At 49.8% G+C, this 21983-nt stretch overlaps 1 protein-coding gene across 2 annotated transcripts in view; it reads right to left on the bottom strand.

The window, feature by feature from the left end:
• IQSEC1 (IQ motif and Sec7 domain ArfGEF 1) overlaps nucleotides 1-21983 on the bottom strand; it is a 384674-nt gene that overhangs the window by 162958 nt on the left and 199733 nt on the right. The window lies entirely within an intron of this gene.

Raw genomic sequence — 21983 nt, 5'->3', positions numbered from 1 at the left:
TTTTAGGGCCAAATGGTGGGACTGATTTCCTCTGAAGGCCGCCTGGAGCACATCCTCCGTGCAGATGGGAAGCTGGGCCCAGTGGGCCAGAGGGGGCCTGGGACACAGGGAGAAGCTGTAGGTAGCGGCAGGGGAGGGGCTGCTTCCAGTCTCCAGGGAGCTCCCGAGGTAGCAAAAGTGAGACAGTTACCGGTGCCCCCACACAACAAACGCCCTGGGGCCATGCCAGCTCAGGCCACCCTGGGGGGTCCCAGGACAGGGCCTGGGGTAGGTGGGCAGCCCTGGGAAGCATTCTGTCCTCACATGCAAGAAACCAGGTGCTTTCTTTTCTTCTGATGGATCAGCTAAGAAGCTGCCCTGTCTCAGCCCCTTAAGCAGCTCACTCACAAGTGGCTCTTGAAAACATCAAGTCCAACTGCTCTCTTTTCAATGAGAAAGCCGAGGCCCAAGGTTCCAAAGGGAGTCTCCCAGCTGGAGATCTTTGCAGCCAGAGCTGATGGATCTACCCTGGGATATGGCCTGGACTCAACTGAGGCCTAAGCCTGCCAGCTCACAGCTCTGCCCAGGGGTCCCTCTGCCACAGACAAACCCTTCCCAGGCATGATTCCTCAGCCTCCTCTCATACCCCTCTCCACCACCACCCTGGCTATCTCACTGTTCTTGCAATATGCCAATTTCACTCCCACCCCAGGGCCTTTGCACTTGCTGTGCCTTCTGCATGGAATGCTGTGCCCCCAATCACCACATGTGATATTCACTGTCCAACTCAGAGGCCTTCCCTATGTATAGCTTCCCCTTCACAGCCCCTCAGTACTCTCACCCCACCACTCCATTTTTTTCTTTCAGAACCCCGTATGAAAGGAGCTGAGCCACTTATTTGTTTCCATGTTCACTGCCTGACCTGACTCCAGAGGCAGGGCCTTGTGGTGTCCAGATCACTGATGGCCCAGCAGAGGCTAGTCATGGCTGTGAAGGTGCCTCCTTCGATCCTCCCCATGCTGTACACTGTGGCCGGGGGCGGGGGGGGGGGCGAGTGCAGTCAGAAGAGGGGAGGGAGCTCTCCCCTTCCCCCTACATGGGTGAGAAAACTGAGGCTCAGAGGGGAAGCATCATGGATCTAACAGCTCTGAGAGGTGTCAGGGATTGAAACTCAGGTGTGTTTGGCTTAAGACCACAATGCTCCTTCCCCAAAGAGGCCCTGGAGCCCTCGAAGACCACAGGCAGGGCCCATCAGCTGTGGGAACCCACAACCCCTGCTAAGAGACTGCATCCAGCTCTGGATGTGGGTCAGAAGCCAGCCCCACCTGGGGCAGATCCCGCTCCACCCTCAACTAGCCATAGATTTGGTGCAGGTTCCTTCACTTCCCGGTGCCTCAGTCTTTTTATCTGTAAATGGGAATAAGTAACAGTATATCACTCACAGGGGTAAACAATGGGTCTGGAACTACTATGGAGAAACAGGAGCATCTGTTTGCTATGCCTGGCAACATCCCCAGCATCCAAAGCCTTGAGCCTGGGCATGCCTTCCACTAGCCAGGAGCCTGGCCACCTGGCACTGCCTGCCCCTGACACTCTGGGAGCAGCTGCTACGACATAGGGCACCCCTGGAGGCAGCGTCATTGGAGTACTCCTCTCCTGCTGCCTTCTCCCATGGGACACAACCTCTCAACACTGTAGCTGCCAACACACTCTCTCCTACCCAATGCCTCAGAGGTCAGGGCGCTTGGTTTGTGTGGCCTGTACTTGGCACTGTGGTCTTTGCCATCTGAGCCAACGCTGGGTGCCAGCCATGGGTCATCTGAGCTTCAGCCTGCTTCCTACTTCCCCTCGCTAGAGTCTTGGTGGAGACTCCTCCTTCCACATCCCCACACTGAACTGCTATCTGCTGCTTCCTGTCCAGCTAGAGCATGGCTGGTTCCAAACCCCAGGTTTAGCAGATAGATCCCACAGTACCCAACCCTGCCCTAGGTGCCTTCTCCTTCTCCAGCCCCAGTTGAAGAGGCCCCCTCCCCAGGAGCCAGAATGTATCCCCAAGTGCCCACAACCTGTGGGCTCAGTAACTCTGCCTGCATGTCAACAAGGCCTTGCCAAAGACCAAGAAGAGAAGAGGATGTGAGGGATGGTGTCAGGGTGCCTGCCAGTCACTTCTCTGCAGTTTGCTGTTCTGTGTCCACTCTGATGGGCAAGTTTTCTAGGAGGGAGAGGGGGAAGGGCTGGCAAGGCAGGCCTTTATTCCCTCCCATGCCAGACCCATGCTGGGCATGGTGAGCAATTCTGGTCTTCAGAAAGCTCCACGTCTGGACAAGGGGACTCATCTCTGAAGTCCCCCTGCCCAGCCACTCAGATGTAGAAGTGCCATTTGAGGCAATACCAGTATGATGTGAGGATACAGCAATATGGCACCGGGGTTGCCCAGCCCAAGGCTGCCTTACACAAGCTTGGAATCCAGCTCCCAGCTCCAGCCCTGCTCTGATATCACAATAACATGGCAGCACCTTGGCCTGCCTCAGGCTTTTTGTGTGTTTGCTTTTTCCCCCCTAAATTTCCCCTCATCTAGCTCTTGCATGAATCTCATGAGGCACATGGGATCCTGCCCATCCCTCCCAGTGCCCTTTACAAATGCTGAAAGTGTAATGCTCAGGGCACCCTATACACAAAAAACCATTCCATTCTCTGCCTTTGTGTCCTGCAGCAAACTCCAATTCACCCTACAGAACCCTGATCAAATATCAACTCCTTTGTGCAGCCCGCTTTGCCTACCTCGTCCGCCGAGGCAGACTTTTGTTCTTTTCTTCTTCTTCCTTTCCTCTCTTCCTCCTTCCCTCTGCCCTTCTTCTTCTCCTCTCCCCCACCTCCCTAAGGGCAGTGAGTGTTTTTGAGCAGTTCCTATGTACCAGGCATTGGTGTTAACACCTCACAGGCATCAACTCATTTGTGTTCATACAGCCCTCAGGGAGGCGTGGTAACACCCTATCACATAGTGGCATGTGGGTTCAAGGCACTTGAGGGCACACAGTATTTTCCAACGGGATGGATACTGTCACCAAAGTATACATATGAAGATGGGGCCTTCACATGGACTGAGGGGGCCCTAGAGTGATGTGGTCTAGCCCTAAACCCCCAGTGGCCCATGCCTGGGCTCTCCCATCGCCCCCCGCCCCCACTACTTCCCTGCCCACCACTGGGAATCCCTTGGTAGCCTCAATCCCTCACCAGACCCCCTCTTGGTGTCTCTGACTCCCTGGAAGCCTAATGAGGACTGGCTATGAATGAGACCTGCCCTCCCTTTGCCTGCTCCCTGCTGGGTCCATGCAGCCTTGTCAGCACTGACAGAGGCCCTGTACTCCCCACACCTTCCTTCCACACTCACCCATCTGTGACAGGAGAGGCACAGGACCAAGTACAAAAAGCCCAGAGTGACTGTCAGAGAGGCCAGCTGCCAGGCATGCTCAAACTGGGAACCAACTGCTGGGCTTAAACCCCAGTTCCAAACTGGGACATGACAGAACCTCCCTCCCTAAGCCTCAGTCTCCTCATCTGGAACATGGGGTGACAATAACAGCTCCACTTCACACGGATATTGTGAAGAATGGTGAGATATTACCCACACACAAAAAAAATCAGAAAATTCTAGTGCATGCATATTTGAGATTCTCACAGAACTATTATCATCCTAATATATAAAAACCCTGGGTAGTAATGACCAAAGCTTGACCAATCGGAAGTCAGTCCTGAAGTCAGTGCAACCCAGTGCTGATTGCTTCTGCTGCAGGCGTGGTGCCCCAGCACTGACTGCTGAGGGGGCTGTGAATCAGGGCCAGCGAGAGGCATGAAGAGAGAAGCAGGGACTGATCCATTGCCTCTGTGGCAGCTTTTGATCAGCACTTGCCTCTCTTTTTCTCTCCCAGTCTGGCCAGCAGCTGGGCCTCCATTTCTCTCCAGGCCTCCACCGGGCATGCTGATCAGCCCCGCCTTTCTGATCAGGCCCCATTGATAGGCCCAGAGACACTGACTGGCATAGAAACTGACCAATCAGAACCAAATCTGGGTCAACTGTGAGGAGCCAATGGCTGCCTAGGAGGCGGAGCTTTTGACGCTGACTAGCATAGAAACTGACCAATCAGAAACAAGTTGGCTGGCAGAGGAGGGCAGTTGGGGGCGACATCAGGCTGGCAGGGAGGGCCATTGGGGGTGAGATCAGGCCAGCAGGGGAGGGCAGTTAGGGATGAGATCAGGCCAGCAGGGGAGGGCTGTTGGGGGCAACCAGGCCAGCAGGGGAGGGCAGTTGGGGGCAATCAGGCAGGCAGGCAGGTGAGCAGTTAGGAGCCAGCAGTCCCAGATTGTGAGAGGGATGTCTGATTGTCGGTTATCCCCCAAGGGGTCCCCGATTGGAGAGGGTGCAGGCTGGGCTGAAGGAACCCCCACTCCGTGCACAAATTCGTGCACTGGGCCACTAGTTACATGTAATAGTATATATTGAGATGTTAGTGCTTAAAATTAATACATGAGTTGTAGAGCCAAGATGGCCTGGGTTCAGATCCCAGCTTTGCCATACACTAGCTGTATAACTTTGGAAAAATTAATGGAACTCTCTGTGCTTCATCTGGTTTTTGGAAAGATGCCAAGCAGAGTCAGCATTTAATAAATGCCAGCTGTGACTGATATAGAATTCAAAAGATTAATACATTATTCAATATAGTTGATATCATATTACATATAAAATATAGATTATATTAATGTATGATACCAAAACTATACAAATGAAATGTTACTGTGTTACATTAGCACATCATTTTATATTAATAGATATTTGTCTTATTCACATATATAAAATCTTTATCTATACTAATAAAAGGGTAATATGCTAATTAGGGCAGACGTCCTTTTGGACAAAGCCGCAGTGGCTGCCTGAGGCCCAGGCAAGCCACAGATGGTGGTTGCCACTGCCAGGGACAGCAGTGACTGCAGCAGAGGTGTGATGGGGGTGGGCGTCACCTTCCCCTGATTGGCAAGGTTGCCTCCTGTAGAGAAAGGCCAGAGGCAGCAGCAGCAAAGGGGTGATGAGGGTGATGCCTTCCCCTGATCGGTGGGTCGCCTCCCGCAGAGTGTTCCTCTGAGGGCTCCTGGACTGAGGGGGGCAGGCCAGTCTGAGGGACCCCCTCCAGGGCATGAATTTTTGTGCACCAGGCCTCTAGTTGAATATAAGGGGAAACTGGGTTCTGAGAGGGGATTTCCTTAGTGCTGCCCAATCTTACTTAAGGCTGGCCAGCCCCAAGTTCCACTTTCTGTGAAGTCCAACCCCCTTCCTCTCCTCTGTCCACTGCTGTAGCTGCTTTCCCTCCCCTCCCCAGGGACCTCAGGATCTTTGAGGAACCCTAGACCAGACTCATGGACAGAGTTCTCGGTCAGCTAGGCAGGGCTCCAGCTCCTCATCCAGCCTTCAGCTCAGACTTAGGGAACAAGCAGCCCATTCTAGCCACGCTGGACAAGTCCTTTCTCTGAATGCCCTCTGAGACCTCCTCCCCAGGCTTTATCAGGCTCCTGAGGAGGCCACTTGCTTTTCCTCCAGAATAAATTGGCTTCTCCAGTCCTACTCCCTGGCACAGCTTCTAATCAGCACCCAACCATATACACAAAGTGTAAGAACAGGAAAAGTGCTCTATGATGTAGGAAGTCAGGAGGGGTGGGGGTTGTCACCCAGGACTCTTGGGGGGCTAGTCATCTCCTGTTACACCAGTGTGTTTAGTTTGTGACAATTCAACAAGCTAGACACTAATTCAATAAAATTTGCATTATTATAAAAAAACAAAACAAAACAAAACCCAAACCTCCCATCTCAGCCCTAGCCTGCAGACCCAGCCCTGAGCAGTAGGCAGAACCCAGGCATTGGGCTCAGTGGGGCTGGTGGTCATTCCCTTCCTCCCACAGTAGCTGTGTGGCCTCTTAAAAGCCTCTTCCCCTCTCTGGGAAACAGTTAACTCCCTGCAGCTCTCTGGCCTCAGTTTCCCTTTGTTAGATGTGAACGAGAGAGTGGCCAGTGCTTTTCTCTCTGGCTCAGTAGATAATGGGGCACTTTTAAGAAATACTGATGCCTAAACCCCAACCCAGACTAAAGTCAAAGCGTCTGGGTGTGTTCCTGCATCTTGGTTTATTGTTGTTGTTGTTTTTTTGTTTTAAACTCCATACTTTGAACTAACCATACTCAAAAGAAGTTGAAAAATAAAATGTCCCATGCACCCCTCTGCACCCTCCCCCTATGATAACATCTTTTGCAACTATAGTCCACCATCCAGCCCAGGAAACGGACATTGGTGCAACCCAGCAAGGTTATTCAGATTTCACCGGTTACACAAGCACGTGAATGTGTGTACGAGCATGCGTGTCTCTGTGTAACTTTATCCCATATGTAGTTCTATGTAAACAACCCCCCCCCCACACCCCGTGATCAAGTTACAGATTGGACCCATCATCATGGTGCCACCATCCCTCAGTACCCATACCCACCACTCCTCCCAATCCTTCATCCCTGACACCCACCAATCTTTTCCCCGTTTCTATAATTTTGTCATTTCAAGAATGTTACAGAAATGGAATTGTATGGTATGTAACTTCTTAAGACTGGCTTTTTTCATGCATCACAATTCACTGGAGGTTATTCCAAGCTATTGCATGTATCACTAGTTCCTTCCTTTTTATGGCTGAACAATATTCCATGTCGTAGATGGACCAGTTTGTTTACCCGCACCCCTGCTGAAAGACATTGGGGCAGTTTCCATTTGGTGGTCATTATAAATAGAACTGCTACGGACATTCTCATGCAGGGCTTTGTGTGAACATGTCTCCCTTTCTCTGGAATAAATGCCCAAGAGTGTAAGAGCGGTGTCATAGGGTGAGTGTAAGTCTTTCCAGAGCGGTGGCACCAGTTTACACCCCCAGCAGCAATGTGTGAGTGCCCCAGGCTGCTGTGTGCCAGCCAGTGCTTCCTGTTGTTACTTAGCCATTCTGGAAGATGTGTAGTGACATCTCACTGTGGTTTGCATTTCACTGACCGCGAGGGAAGCTGTTCCTGTGTTTACCTGCCATCTGCACGCTACCTGTCCAAGGGCACCTAGTTTTTAAAAGCTCCCTAGATGGGTCTGCTGGGAAACAGTTAACCCCCTAGAGCCCTCTAAGCTTAGAACTTTCTGTCAGTTTTTAAAAGAACACATTCGGCCGAAACCGGTTTGGCTCAGTGGATAGAGCGTCGGCCTGCGGACTGAAGGGTCCCAGGTTCGATTCCGGTCAAGGGCATGTACCTGGGTTGCGGGCACATCCCCGGTGGGGGATGTGCAGGAGGCGGCTGATCGATGTTTCTCTCTCATCGATGTTTCTGACTCTCTATCTCTCTCCCTTCCTCTCTGTAAAAAATCAATAAAATATATTTAAAAAAAAAAAAAAGAACATATTAGCTTCTGTAAGAATTCTGTGCACCTTGGCTTTCTGGAGGGCCCTCAGGCAGGGACCTGACTGCCACAGGCATCTTGGGCCAGCGGGGAGCTAGTTTATTCCTGACAAGGAATGGGAAGAAAAACAGAATGGGGAGAAGGGAGGCACTGTTGGCCACTGGCATGCGATGGGGCCTCTCCTCGCAGTCCCTGCCCTGCAGAGTAGCTCAAAGGCCATAGCAGCTTCTATGAGTAGGACTTGTGTACAGAAACCTGTGGGTGGCTGAAGACTGTGTTGGGTGGGGCATTGAGGGAGGACTCAAGAGGGAGCTTGAGGCGAGGCGGCTCTGGGCTGGCACAGGCCCCACAGTAGGCTTATTTGTGGAATTGACCTCAATTTCCAAAGGGGCAGGAAGGCTGCACACCTCCTTGTTCCACTGTTCCTCTCCCTGTTATTAAATATCAACTGTAGAAAATAACAGCAGCACACAACAAGGAAAATAAAATTATGCACCATCCCAACTCCCTAGGGGTTATGTTTCCTGGCCAGGTCTTTCTCTAAATGTGTGTCTGTGACCAGGGGCATGGATATTTTTGGTTATATGGAAATATACTCTGCCCTGCAAAACATGTATCACCACCCACTCAACACTGCTCTTCAGTGTGTTTTTAGGACTTCAAACATTCCTTCATATCATGTCACTCCTTTGAAAGCTGCTAGGAACCCTGGCGTGCTTGGAGGGTGTTGGGCTTGGCTCCATCTCCAGTCTCCCTCATAAACAAGGGTGTGGGAGTGTCCCTGCAATGCAGTCCCTGTATAAAGCCCCCGACATTCCTTTAGGACCCATTCCTGGAATGTCTGGGCCACAGGAGGGAATGTTTTTACAGCTCTGGGTACACACAGTGCTGACCCCAGAGGTTGGCCCATGACAGCAGGCGTTTGGTTATTCTTAGGGCTCCAGAAGTTTCTCCGTTTGGGCAGGGATGAGGGCCTGCACCTCTCAGCTGTGAGGTGTGTCTCAGGTGAGGTGGGAGTGGCAGCTGGGTCAAAGCACCCTACAGAGAGGAGCAGCCTGGGGCTCACCCTTGCTACTGCCTGCAAGCCAGTGAGTGGAGTCCTCTCCTCCTTCCCCCCGGGGCTCCAGATGTGCAGATGCTCCCCAGACTGGTCTATTGGGAAACAGTTAACCCCCTAGAGCCCTCTAAGCTTAGAACGTTCTGTCAGTCCTACTGGACTGAGGCCCAGGGACGCCCCTCTCCAACTCCAGGCTGCCCTGTTATCTTGTCCCCATGCCACACAGAGGGTCACACAGACTTGCTGGGTTCCCAGTTCTGGTTTGCTTCAGCCTCCACATTATCATCTGTGAAATGGGCTGACCTTCCTGCCTCAGAAGCTATAGTGAGGCTCCTGGGAGGTGACAGCCTGGAGGTGCCTCATAAACCAGACATGTGAGGTGTTGCTGTTGGCTCACACCTGGCTGCTCTGCTCAGGCTCCTGGTGCCCCCTGAGCAGGCCACAGAGGGCTCCTGCCTACCACCCTCAACTTTCCTGTCCTGACTCTGGGCCCCAAGTGCCCTGCCCACTGGCCAAGGGCCCCACTGCCTAACACAGTGAGGTGACTATCAAAGGCTGGCCGCCATGCCCCTCTATCCTGCCAGGCTGCCCTGCCCAAGAACTCAGCCTGAGTCTGGAAAACTCCCTTCTGTGTGGGAGTATCTCTGCATGCCCCCACTCCTGAATAGAGATGTGGAGAGAGAGCCCAGAGCAGCAGGCAGGAGCCCTGGGGTGAGATCTAGGGGGAGTCTTGTCCCTCTCTGGGACTCACTGCACAGTGAGGAGGTTTGTCTAGAGGAGTGGTTCTTAAAGTCTCAGGCCACTTTGGGACAACCATTCATTCATCCCACCTGCCAACTGCGTAGCCCCACTTGGTGCCAGGCTCTAAGAGCTTAGTACTGCTTGCGTTACACTCACCACCACATTTTGACGTGAGACATTCTTATTCTCAATTTACAGATGAGGGAACTGAGGCTCCCAGACATGATCAGAGGTATTAGTCAGAGCACAGTGTGCTCCTGTGTGGAGGGAGGGGGCAGATGAGAAAATCAGATGAGCAAACAAATTGGGTCAGAAAGTAGAAGCAGGTGTATGATATGTTGGGGAGGGGGGGTAGGATGGGGGTGGGGGCAGATCAGAGGGGCAGGGGCTGCCTTCAGACTATACTATAACTATACTATAAAATATTTACTGTAACTTCTGTCTGGTAGCAGGGAATAACTGTGCAGATGGCTAGACTGCCATCTTGTCCAATCCTATTCCTGTGAGTAACTTACAATAAATTCTACTATATTACTTGAAGTTGTCAGCCACCTTCAGTCTCAAGATACCTTCTCAATATGGTGGTCACCATACCTTTGCTTCCCCATCAGACAAGCGTGCATATATCTTTTCTAATTAGTGGTTGTTGTTTTCATAAATATCCAGAAGTGAAATTGCTGGGTCATAAGCAGTTCAATTTTTAATTTTTTGAGGATCCCTCCCCCCTGTTATCTATAGTAGCTGCTCCAGTCTGTATTTCCACCAATAGTGCACAAGGGTTCCCTTTTCTCCACATCCTCCCCTGCACTTAATATTTGTAGATTTATTGACAATAACCATTCTGGCAGGTGTGAGGTGGTATCTCAATATGGTTTTAATTTGCATTTCTCTGATGATTAGTGACATTTTCACTTTTTCATATGTCTACTGGTCATCTGTATGTCCTCTTTGGAGAAGTGTCTAACCATGTCTTCTGTCCATTTTTTTAAAAACCAGATTGTTTCTTTAGTATTGAGTTGTATTTCTTTATATATTTTTTTATCTTAGTCCCTTATCTGGTGTATCATTGGCAAATATCTTCTCCCAATTGGTAGGTTGTATTTTTGTTTTGTTGCTTGTTTTGTTCACTGTGCAAAAACTCTTTAGTTTGATATAGTGCCACATGTTTAAATTTGCTTTTAGTTCCCTTGCCTGAAGATACATATCCAAAAAAATATTGCTAAGAGAGATGTTAGTTTACTGCCTACGTTTTCTTTTAAAAAATATATTTTTATTGATTTCAGAGAGGAAGGGAGAGGGAGATAGAGATAGAAACATCAATGATGAAAGAGAATCACTGACTGGCCTCCTCCTGCACGCCCCACACTGAGGATGCAGCCCACAACCCGGGCATGTGCCCTGACCGGGAATTGAACCATGATCTCCTGGTTCATAGGGCGACGCTCAACCTCTCAGCCACGCCAGCTGGGCTGCAAATAATGATAGATTTTCTTCTTCCTTTCCAACTCAAATGTCATTTATTTCTTTTTCTTGTCTGATTGCTGTGGCCAGGATTTTGAGTATTATGTTGAATAAATGTGGTGAACATGACACTCTTGTCTTGTTCTTGATCTTTTTAAAAAAACAACATATCTTTATTGATTACAGAGAGAGGAAGGGAGAGAATCATTGATCGGCTGCTGCCTCCTGCACGACCCTATTGGGGACCGAGCCCACAACCCACACATGTGCCCTGACTAGGAATTGAACTGTGACCTCCTGGTTCATAGGTCCAAGTTCAGCCACTGAGCAACACTGGCCGGGCTTGTTCCTGATCTTAAAGAAAAAGCTTTCAGTTTTTCACCACTGAGTATGATGTTAGCTATTGGTTGTCATCTATGGCCTTTATTATGTTGAAGTATATTTCCTCCATCCCCACTTCACTGAGAGGTTTTTAAAAAAATCATAAATAAATGTTGAATTTTATCAAATGCTTTTCTATATTGGTATGATTTTTATCTTTCATTTTGTTTATATGGAGTATCAAGTGAATTGATTTGCAGATATTGAACCACACTTGAATCCCAGGAATAAATCCCACTTAATCATGTTTTACGATCTTATTGCTGAATTTCATTTGCTAATACTTTGTTGAGGATTTTTGCATCTATGTTCACCTGTAGTGTAGTGTTCATCATTTGTAGTGTTTTTTTTTTTTTTCTTCTGGTTTTGGTACGAGGGTAATGCTGGCTTCATATAATGGGTTAGGAAACCTTCCATTCTCTCTCTCTTTTTTAATATATATACTAGTTTGAGAAGATGGGTGTTAATTCTTCTTCGAATTTGGGGAAATTTACCTGTGAAACTATCTGGTCCAGGACTTTTGTTGTTGGGAGTTTTTGTTTGTTTGTTTGTTTAAATTACTGATTCAATTTCATTAGTAGTTATCAGTCTGTTCAGATTTTCTGGTTCTTCCTGATTATGTTTTGGAAGATTATATGTTTCTAGGAATTTATCCATTTCCCACGGATTGTCCAGTTTGTTAGCATGTAATTGTTTGTAGTATTTTCTTATAATTCTTTGTATTTCTGAGGTGTTGGTTGTCACTCCTCCACTTTCATTTTTTATTTTATTTGGACCTGTTCTCTTTTTCTTCTTGATGAGTCTGGCTACAGGTGTTTTAATTTTATTGATTTTTTTTCAAAGAACCAGCTCTTGATTTCATTAATCTTTTCTATTATTTCAGTCTCTATGTTGTTTATTTCTTCTCTGATCTTTATTATTTCCTTTCTTCTACTCTGTTCTTCTTTTTCTAGTTTCTTTAGGTATAAAGGGAGAGTGCTTACGTTTTTTTGAAGTAGGTCTGTATTGTTATGAATTTCCTTCTTAGAATTGCTTTGGCTATGTCCCATAGGTTTTTTTGTTGTTGTTGTTGTTGTTGTTGTTGTCGTCATCTTCTCAGTTTCATTTGTCTCAAGGTATCTTTTGATTTCTTCCTTGATTTTAATAGAATGGTATTTAGCTTCTATGTGTTTGTGAGTTTTCTTCTTGTAATTGATTTCTAGTTTCATTCCATTGTGGCTAGAGAAGATGCTTCTTAAATTTACTGAGACTTGTTTTGTGGCCTAATATGGTTTATCTGTAAAGTGTTCCCTGTGCACTTGAAAAAAAAAATGTATATTCTACTGCTTTTGTGTGAAATACGCTAAAAATATTAAGTCCATCTAGTCTAATCCATTGACAGCCATTGTTTCCTTGTTGATTTTCTGTCTGCATGATCTATCCATTTAACACTTAATAAAGTGTTAAAATCCTTTAGTATTCTTACTGTCAATCTTTTCCTTTATGTTCATCAATATTTTTAAAAATACACTTTTATTGATTTTGAGAGAGAGAGAGAAAGGGAGAGGGATAGAGATAAAGAAACACTAATAGGAGAGAAACTTCATTGATCAGCTGCCTCCTGCACACTCTCTACTGGGGATCAAGCCCATAACCGGGGCATGTGCCCTGACCAGAAATCGAACCAGTGATCTCTTGGTTCCTGGGTCAATGCTCAAACACTGAGCCACACCAGCCAGGCTGTTCATCAACATTAGATTATATATTTAGGTGCTGCTATGTTGGGTGCATAGATGTTTTAAAGAATTATATGCTCTTATTGTATTGATCCCTTTATCATTATGAAATCCTCTTCTTTGTCTCTTATTTTATAGCCCTTGTTTTAAAGTCTACTTTGTCTTATATAAGTACTAGAGGCCTGGTGCACAATAATTTGTGCACTCGGAGGGGGGGGGGTCCCTCAGCCTGGCCTGTGCCCTGTCACAGTCTGGGACCCCTCGGGGGATGACCATCTGCTGGCTTAGGCCTGCTCCCCGGGGGTTTGGGCCTGAGCTGGCAGTCAGACATCCCTCTGGCAGCCCGGGAGCCCTTGGGGGATGTCCACTTGCCAGCGGGGAGCAGGCCTAAGCTGCAGTCGCACATCCTTAGCTCTGCTGAGGAGGCGGGAGAGGCTCCCACCACCACTGCTGTACTGGCAGCTATCAGCTTGGCTTGTGGCTGAGCAGAGCTCCCTGTGTGGGAGCACACTGACCACCAGAGGGCAGCTCCTGCATTAAGTGTCTGCCCCCTAGCGGTCAGTGTGTCATAGTTACCAGTCATTCCCAGTCATTCTGCTGTTAGGGTCAATTTGCATATTACCCTTTTATTATATAGGATAGAAGCCTGGTGCATGGTTGGAGGCCAGCTGGTTTGCCCTGAAGGGTGTCCTGGATCAGTGTGGGGTCCCTGCTGGGGTGCCTGGCCAGCCTGGGTGAGGGGCTGATGGCTGTTTGCAGGCTGGCCACAGCCACTTCAGGGTGGGGGTCCCCCTAGGGTGCCTGCCAGCCTGGGTGAGGGGCTGATGGCTGTTTGCAGGCTGGCCACGGCCCCCAGCCACCCAAGCTCCCAGTGGAGGCTGGCTGGAAGCAGGTATCTGGGATTTATTTATCTTCTATAATTGAAACTTTGTTGCCTTGAGTGGAGGCCACAGCTGGCCAGGGCAGGCAGGAAGCTTGGCTTTCTCCATCACCAGGGCAACCAATCCTCCTGCTCGTTCCAGCTCCTTGGCTGCTGGCCGCCATCTTGGTTGGGTTAATTTGCATATAGTCGCTCTGATTGGCTGGTGGGCATGGCTTGGGGCATAGTGGAGGTGCGGTCACTTTGCATGTTTCTCTTTTATTAGATTAGACTAGAGGCCCGGTGCACAAAAATTTGTGCACTTGGGGGGGTCCCTCAGCCCAGCCTGTGCCCTTTCGCAGTCTGGGACCCCTCGGGAGATAACGACCTGCTGGCTTAGGCCTGCTCCCAGGTGGCAGAGGGCAGGCCCAATCCCTAGGTGCAGCCCCTGGTCGGGCTCAGAGCAGGGCCGATTGGGGAGTTGGGGCGCCGCCCCCTGTCATGCACAGAGCAGGGCGGATTGGGAGGTTGTGATGCCACCCTCAGTCACGCTCAGGGTAGGGCCAATTGGGGGGGTTGGGGCACCGTCCCCTGTCACACTCAAGGCAGGGTCGATGGGGAGGTTGCGGCACCACCCCCTGTCACGCACAGAGCAGGGCCAATCAGGGGGTTGGGGCGCCGCCACTCTCACACTCAGGGCAGGGCCGATGGGGAGGTTATGGCTCTACCCCATCACACACAGAGCAGGGCCCGTGGGGGGGGTGGTTGGGGAGCTCCCCACTATCAGGCACAGAGCAGGGCTGCTCAGGGGGTTGGGGCCCCGCCCCCTGTCACACACAGAGCCGCAGGGCAATCAGGGGGTTTGGGTGCTGCCCCCTGTCACTCTGATACTGGTGCTGGGAGGCATATTACCCTTTTACTATATAGGGTAGAGGCCTGGTGCATGGGTGGGGCCAGCTGGTTTGCCCTGAAGGGTGTCCTGGATCAGGGTGGCAGTCCCCACTGGGGTGCCTGGCCAGCTTGGGTGAGGGGATGATGGCTGTTTTCAGCTGGTCACACACCCTTCAGGGTGGGGGTCCCCACTGGGGTGCCTGGCCAGTCTGGGTGAGGGGCTGAGGGCTGTTTTCAGGCTGGGAGTGACTGAAGTTCCCAACCGCTCCTTTTTTTCTTTTTCTTTTTTTTTTTTTTATTCTGGGCCAGCTTTACCTTGAGGCTTGGCTCCCGCTCTTAGGCCTCCGGCTGAAAGTAGGTTTCTGGCCTTTGCTTACAATGTTGCGAATCTGCTGGCTGAAGTCCAGTGGTATTTGTTACAATGTTTCTTAAACTGCCCGCTCAGAGGCCTGCAGCCACAGGCGGGGAATGTTGGTTTCCTCCAACGATCCTCCGTCACTGAGGCAAGCAAGCCTCATGTTAGTTTCAAGCTGTCTGGCTGCTGGCTGCCATCTTGGCTGACAGTTAATTTGCATATCTCGCTGATTAGCCAATGAAAAGGGTAGCGGTCGTACGCCAATTACCATGTTTCTCTTTTATTAGTGTAGATTGGTACCCCAACTTTTTTGAAATTTCTATTTGCATGAAATATATTTTTCCATCCCTTTATTTTTAGTCTGTGTGTATCTTTTGATCTGAAGTTGGTCACTAGTAGGCAACATATGGACCTTGTTTTTTTAATCAATTCAGTCACCCTTTGTCTTTTGACATTTAAAAATGATTATTAATAGGTTATTTCTATTTTATTATTTTCTGATTGTATTTTTAGTTCTACTCTGTTCCTTTCTTTTTCATTTGGTTTCTTCCCTTGTATGTTGGTGACTTTCTATAGTGCTATTTTGGATTCCTTTCTCCTTATTTCTTGTATTAGGGGCCTAGTGCATGAATTTGTGCACCTTGAAAGGAACTGTGGGCCACGCCCCTGCCCGGCCCCTCCTGCCATGGCCCCCAGTCCCCTGTCTGCCAGCAATCCTGCTCCCGCAGCCACCGCTCCCACATACAGATGGTGCCGGCCCTACTTGCACCTGCTGAAGGTGCAAAGCAATTGGGGCCAGTTTCAGCAGTGGGTGCAAGAAGTGGCTGCTGCCCTGATAGTCCCTCAGGAGCAGGGGGAGGTGGAGAAGCCCTCAGGGGCCATCAGGGCCAGCAGCCGCTGCTCGCACCCGCTTCTCGAACTGAGTGATTGGAACCAGCGCCAGGGACTGGCAGCGGGTGTGAGCAGCAGCTCTGGTACCAGTTGCAGGTGCAAGCGGGGCCGGTGCTGGCAGCAGATGCAAGCACCGGGTGGGACTGTGGCACATGGAAGCAAAAAATTTTCAGTAACCACCAGAAGCTTGCCCCAATGACAGTGACTGGTGCCTTGCCTTGGTCTGGCACCCCCCGCTCACCTGCTCCACCATCCTGCCGCAGCCGACACCTGCCATGTTCTGCGCATGCCCCATGGTGGTCAGCACATGTCATAGCGACTGGTTGTTCGGTTTTTCGGTTGCTCCAGTTGTTCCACCGTTCAGTCTATTTGCATATTAGCCTTTTATTATATAGGATATCTGTTATAGTACCATGAGCTTTAGATATACCATGCTATGTTTATAGCAGCTTAAGTTTATGGTTGTTTTAAGTGTGAACATGTTCTAAAATCATATTTATGTTTTTGTCATTCTTTTGTGTGTATTTGTATGTATCTCTTAATCTATTTTTGTAATTACACATGCTCTTCCTATATTTGTCTTTTTAAAAAAATCCTCACCCAAGGAATGAGAATAATTTTTCCACTGAATTTTTAGAGAGAGTGGAAAGGCAGGGAAAGGGGAAGAGACAGAGAGAGAGACACATCAATTGGTTGCCTCCCACTAGCACCCTGAGGATTGAACCTGCAACTGAGGTATGTGCCCTTGACTGGGAATCAAACCCACAACCCTTTGGTCTGAAGGCCAACACTCTAACCACTGAGAAAAACAGGCTAGCAAAAAAGGCCCTACCTTTGTCTTTTAACCTTTGTAGTAGTTTTATAATTGGTTGATCCACTGCTTTTACTATTTGCCTTTGTCAGTGAGAGTTTTTATCTTTCCTGCATTTTTTTCATCCATATTTTAGTTCTTTTCTTTCCTATTTAAAGAAGATCCTTTAAATTTTTTGGTAATACCGGTTTAGTGGCAATGAATTCCTTTCATTCTTTTCCTGTCTGGGAAGCTCTCTATCTCTCCTTTGATAGCCTGGCTGGGTAGAGTAATCTTGGTTGTAGGTTTTGCCTTTCTTTACTTATCGCTTCAAATATTTTCTGCCATTTCCTTCTGGCCTACAAAGTTTCTCTTGAATAATCAGTTAACAGTCTTATGGGAGGCCTCTTGTATGTAACTAAGTGCTTTTCTCTTGCTATTGTGAAGATTCTTTGTAACTTTTGGCCTTTTAATATGATGTGTCATAGTATGGGCCTCTTTAGGTTCATCGTATTTGGGAGGGACTCTCTGTGGAATAGGTTTAACTAACAAGTTCTTTCATTTAGATTTATCACCCGTTTCTTCAAACCGGTCAGGGCCCTACCTCAGTGTGTTGATTTATTTTAGTTATATGGAAGTTAAAAACACTGTGTAGGTGCTGGACATGTGGTTTTTGTCTTTCCAATCACATTGGGGCAGGTATTGCTATAACTCCTACCTTGTAGAGGAGTGAGCTGGACAAGGAGAAGGGAAGGGACTTGTGCCCAGTCACACAGCAAGTGAGGGCCCCTGGATACTGTCCTTTACTGCAGGCCAGACTGGATTGGAGAGTGGGTATGGCAAGAGGGAAAAAAAGGGGAGCCAAGTTTTGTACAGCTTGGGGCCCCCAGTTTGCAGGAACAGGAGGCAGACCCGAGATGTGTGCCAGGGACACTTTCTTGAGGGCAGCAGCAGGGCCTGAAGCCTTAACAAGGGAGGCAGAGTTCTTGGGGACTCCTAGCCTTTGGATCCAGGGCTGTGGTAATCTCTGGAAAGATGGGGAGCCCTAACCCTTCCACCCCCATTCATAAGAGAAAGGAGTTGGAGAGGAAAGAAGCTCAGCCTAAAGCAGCGGTTCTCAACCTGTGGGTCGCGACCCCTTTGGGGGTCGAATGACCCTTTCAGAGGGGTCGCCTAAGACCATCAGAAAACACACATATAATTACATATTGATTTTGTGATTAATCACTATGCTTTAATTATGTTCAATTTGTAACAATGAAATTTGGGGTCACCACAACATGAAGAACTGTATTAAAGGGTTGCAGCATTAGGAAGGTTGAGATCCACTGGCCTAAAGGCTATAGATCTGGGGGGGGGTGTGTGTGCTTCTATTTCAGGGGCTGCAAGATGCCATCACAACATGTTTTGTTCCCATGCATCTGTCCTCCTTGGGACATGGAGCTCCCTTCAAACAAATGGCTGCAGCTCTGGCAGAAGCCTCGGGTGCCTTTGCCCCACAGGGTGGACAGTGGCTGCAGCAACAGCAGGAAGAGTCTGCCCTTGGCTAGCTGAACAAGGTGGAGCATGAGAGTGGGGTGTTCATCCCAGCCTCTGACCTCTTACCCCCTCCCCCCCCCCTACAGAATACTGAGCTGGGTGCTGCCCAGCTCCTCCCTGGATGTCCCTCAGACCTCTCTGTGCACCAGCAGCCAACATACTGGGGGGCCCTTCTCAGCAACGGCACTGCCACCCACCAGACCCTCAAGCCAGACCCCTGGGAACTGGGATCTGTAACCCTTTTGATGCTTTCCTTCTTCCCACCAGCTCCCTAGCCTCGGGCCAGCCCTCAGTGGGCATTCTGCTCCATTAGCTTCTGTGGCTTCTCCATCAGACTATCTTTGGTTTTCCCCATCATGCCCCCCGCTCCCAGCCAAGGCTGGTACAAGGTGCCTGCCCTCTTGCCAGGGCTTTCTGGATGAAAGGAAGAGGCAGAAAACACACTTCAGGCTGAAGGAGACAAAGTGGGACACCTTTCACCTACCCAGAAAACAGTGAGGACTGCTCTGTGCCAGACTCTGGTCTCTCACTAAGGCCTGGCTCAAGTGCTACCTCCTCTTTGCAGCACGCCAAGGTCTCTGGACCCGTAGTCAGTAGAGAGATAGTTGTGGAGCAGCTACTGTCTTCAGGCATTGCTCCAGGCCTGGACACCCAGCAGTGGGCCATGAGGACCCAGGCTGGTTACAATCTGGTGGGAAAGCTGGAACTAAAAGGACAAAGGCTGGGAGGTGGATACAAGATTGGCACGTTGGCCACAGAAAAAAGGGGCTGTGGCTGTAGGGAGGGGTCAGGGCCTGGCCCAGAGACCGTGTGCTCTGATATGTGTGCAATGCCAGTGATGAAACAGATGTGGCCCTAGGCGAGAGAGTAAGCAGTCCTGTCATCCCAAGCCTGACTCCATGCCCTGGCTTTTCACTGATGGATTGGGTGACCCTGGATGAGTCCTGCCCTCCTTGGGTTCATGTCCTGTCTAGATCTGGGGCTCCCTAGCAGGGACACCTGTCTGAGGCCTGATGACAGGCCAAGGGAATGTCTAAGGAACAAGGGCAGGACAGGTAAAGTCATAAGCATAGCCCAACTTGGGGAGGCTGCTGAGGGGGAGGGCCTGTGTGTGCGGTCAGAGCAGGATCTGACTAGCCCGCGGGCCCTGGGGTTGGCCAAAGCCTCAGCCACAGGGTCCAGGAGGAGGTGACCTGAGAACAGGAGAGAGAGCATTCAGAGAGTACGATGTGGTCTAGGGAACACACTGCTGGGCCCAGGACCCAGACCCAGAATACCCAAGTCTGAATCCCACTTCAACCCAGGAGTCCTTGAGATGAGCTACATGCCCACCAGAGCCTTTCTCCTCTTCTACAGATAGGCCTCTGAACCCCATTCTGCCTCCAGGGTGCTCTGTAAACTGGGAAGTGTCATGGGCAAATGTGAGGGTGCTGTTCGCTCCAGCTGTAGAATCCAGGCTATCAGTGGCCCTCACCCCCTCAGAGAAATAACTCGTGCCTGAGCACCTGTGTGCTGTCTGTGGTCACCTCTGTGTGTCCTCACCCTTGCCTCAGGGGCCGCAGCTCCAGCAGGCCTGCTCCACAACCCTCCCTCTGCCTCTCCCTGCACTCCTCCTCCCCAAGAGGCTCAACACAGCCCCCTCCTTGCAGTGCTGGCAAAAAGGATGTGAGGTCAATTGGACATAGATGATGAATTTCCTGGGTAATACACGTTGCTCCAGGCAGCTGGGATTTGGGTTTTTTTTTAAAAAAATATATGCTACTAAGAAAAGAAGAAATATGAAATAGCAAGAAAAAGGGTTCTTGTTTATAGATCCCAGTTGGCAAAGAAAGAGTGAGGTATGGCGGCCTCTATGGGGGGTAGATAGCTGAATCCTAAGCCTCAGGAGCCTGTGTATGTACCCAGACGGAACCAGCCGCAAATCACCTCCTCCCAGCCACACAGCACAGGCCCCACACTCAGAGTCAATGCCTCCATGCTCTGCGCTGGGGTCAGGGCCATGGGCTTGCCTCCTTGGTGCCTAACTGTGGCTGCGGCAGCCATGGGCATTTGCCCACTACAGAGTTGAGGCTGCCGGCTCAGCCAATGCTGCCCTCTAACTCCAAGCATACCCAATGGACTGTTTCCAGCCTCAGGTCACTGTCTCTTCTCCAACAAACTCCTAGTGTAGTGGTTCAGGTGGGGCAGACACCATCCGCCCAGCTCCAAGGGTGGCCAAGTGACAGGGCTGGCCAATTGGCACACAACCTCCTCTAGGCCGTGGAGACGATTTAAAGAATGGCCAGTAGCCCCAGGGCTGACCCACAGGCTGCGAGGGTTCTGAGGAGGCCAGGACATGCCTCGGGGGAGATGGCGATGAGGGTGTGGAACCCTGACCCAGCCACACCAAGCCCGACTCTGTGCTATTCACTGACAGGGACCATTCAAATCCCTTTTGATGTGAGTTTCTTTGCAACCCGAAGGCTTCTGATTAATCCACTCCCCCAGCCCTCGCCTGGCTTCTTTCCCTTCCTAGGTGTCCTTGTTTCTTCAGTCCCAGCATGTCCCCAAGCCTATTCCTGTGCAGGGAGAATTGGGAAGGAAGAGATGAGAATATTTACAGGTTACGATTCTACATGAGCTTTGTCACTGAATCCTTATGGACGCCCTGAAAAGTTAAAATTATTGGCCCCATTTTACAGACAAGGGATCTGAGGGTAAGTCATCTGCCCCAAGTCACACAGCCACCAGGTGGCAGATCAGGGGTTCCATCTGAGCAGCTTCTTGGAGGCTGACAGGACCCTGCAGCAGGAGGAGGGACTGGAAAAGGCCCCAATTGCCCCCACCTCTGCTGGTCTGAGGGAGCTCCTCCAAGGTTCCCTGATCACTCAGCAACCCTTGAGATAGTCAGGGACTGAAACCCAACCAAGGAGGAGGGATCTAAGGGACTCAGGAGGTGCCTGCAGCCACCCCCTCTGGGCGAAGTGAAGCCAGCACCTCTCTCTCTTGTTTGATAATGAAGACTAAATGTGAGGAAAATGCCTATGTCATCTAGGGGCTAGTGAGAGTTGTGACATTCAGGCTGCACATTTCAGGGAGAATCATGGCAATTAAAAATGCAAAAGTTGCCCTGACCGGTTTGGCTCAGTGGATAGAGCGTCGGCCTGTGGACTGTAGGGTCCCGGGTTCGATTCCAGTCAAGGGCATGTACCTTGGTTGCGGGCACATCCCCAATAGGGAGTGTGCAGGAAGCAGCTGAATCGATGTTTCTCTCTCGTCGATGTTTCTAACTCTCTATCCCTCTCCATCTCTCTTCCTCTCTGTAAAAAATCAATAAAATATATTAAAAAAAAATGCAAAAGTTTCCACATGCCAGACCAGAGTGGCTCAGATGGTTGAGCATCATCCTGCGCACTGAGGGGTTGCCGGTTCAATCCCTGGTCGATGCACGTGCGGATGGCACCCAATCAATGTTTCTCTCTCATATTAATGTTCCTCTCTCTCTCTCTCTCTCTCTCTCTCTCTCTCTCTCTCTCTCTGTCCTGGGGGAGGTTTTTTAAAAAAGCAAAACTTTCCCTCTGGGACCATCTTGATGAGAAGTGAAACCAAAGCAGCCAATAAAACTTCCTGCAATTAACACGCTCAGATTGGCTGCCTGCTGAGCTTAGGGGCCAGTGTGATGGGACCCTTTCATAATTAGGAGAATTCGTCCCTCTGAGGTCAGGCCAGTGTCCAATAAGATCGAGTGTGACCGGAAACGGGGGAGATTCCAAGTTTTTCTGGCCCAGACCCAGTTCCTTCTCATTCCCATGAAATCGGATAAGTAGAGAAGGGAAGGGTTCTGTCTAGTGGTCCTGGCCCTCAAGGTCCAAGCTGACATAG

Source organism: Myotis daubentonii, chromosome 3 (genome assembly GCF_963259705.1).
Source record: "Myotis daubentonii chromosome 3, mMyoDau2.1, whole genome shotgun sequence".
NCBI lineage: Eukaryota > Metazoa > Chordata > Mammalia > Chiroptera > Vespertilionidae > Myotis > Myotis daubentonii.
This window is presented reverse-complemented; position numbering and strand designations above follow the sequence as displayed.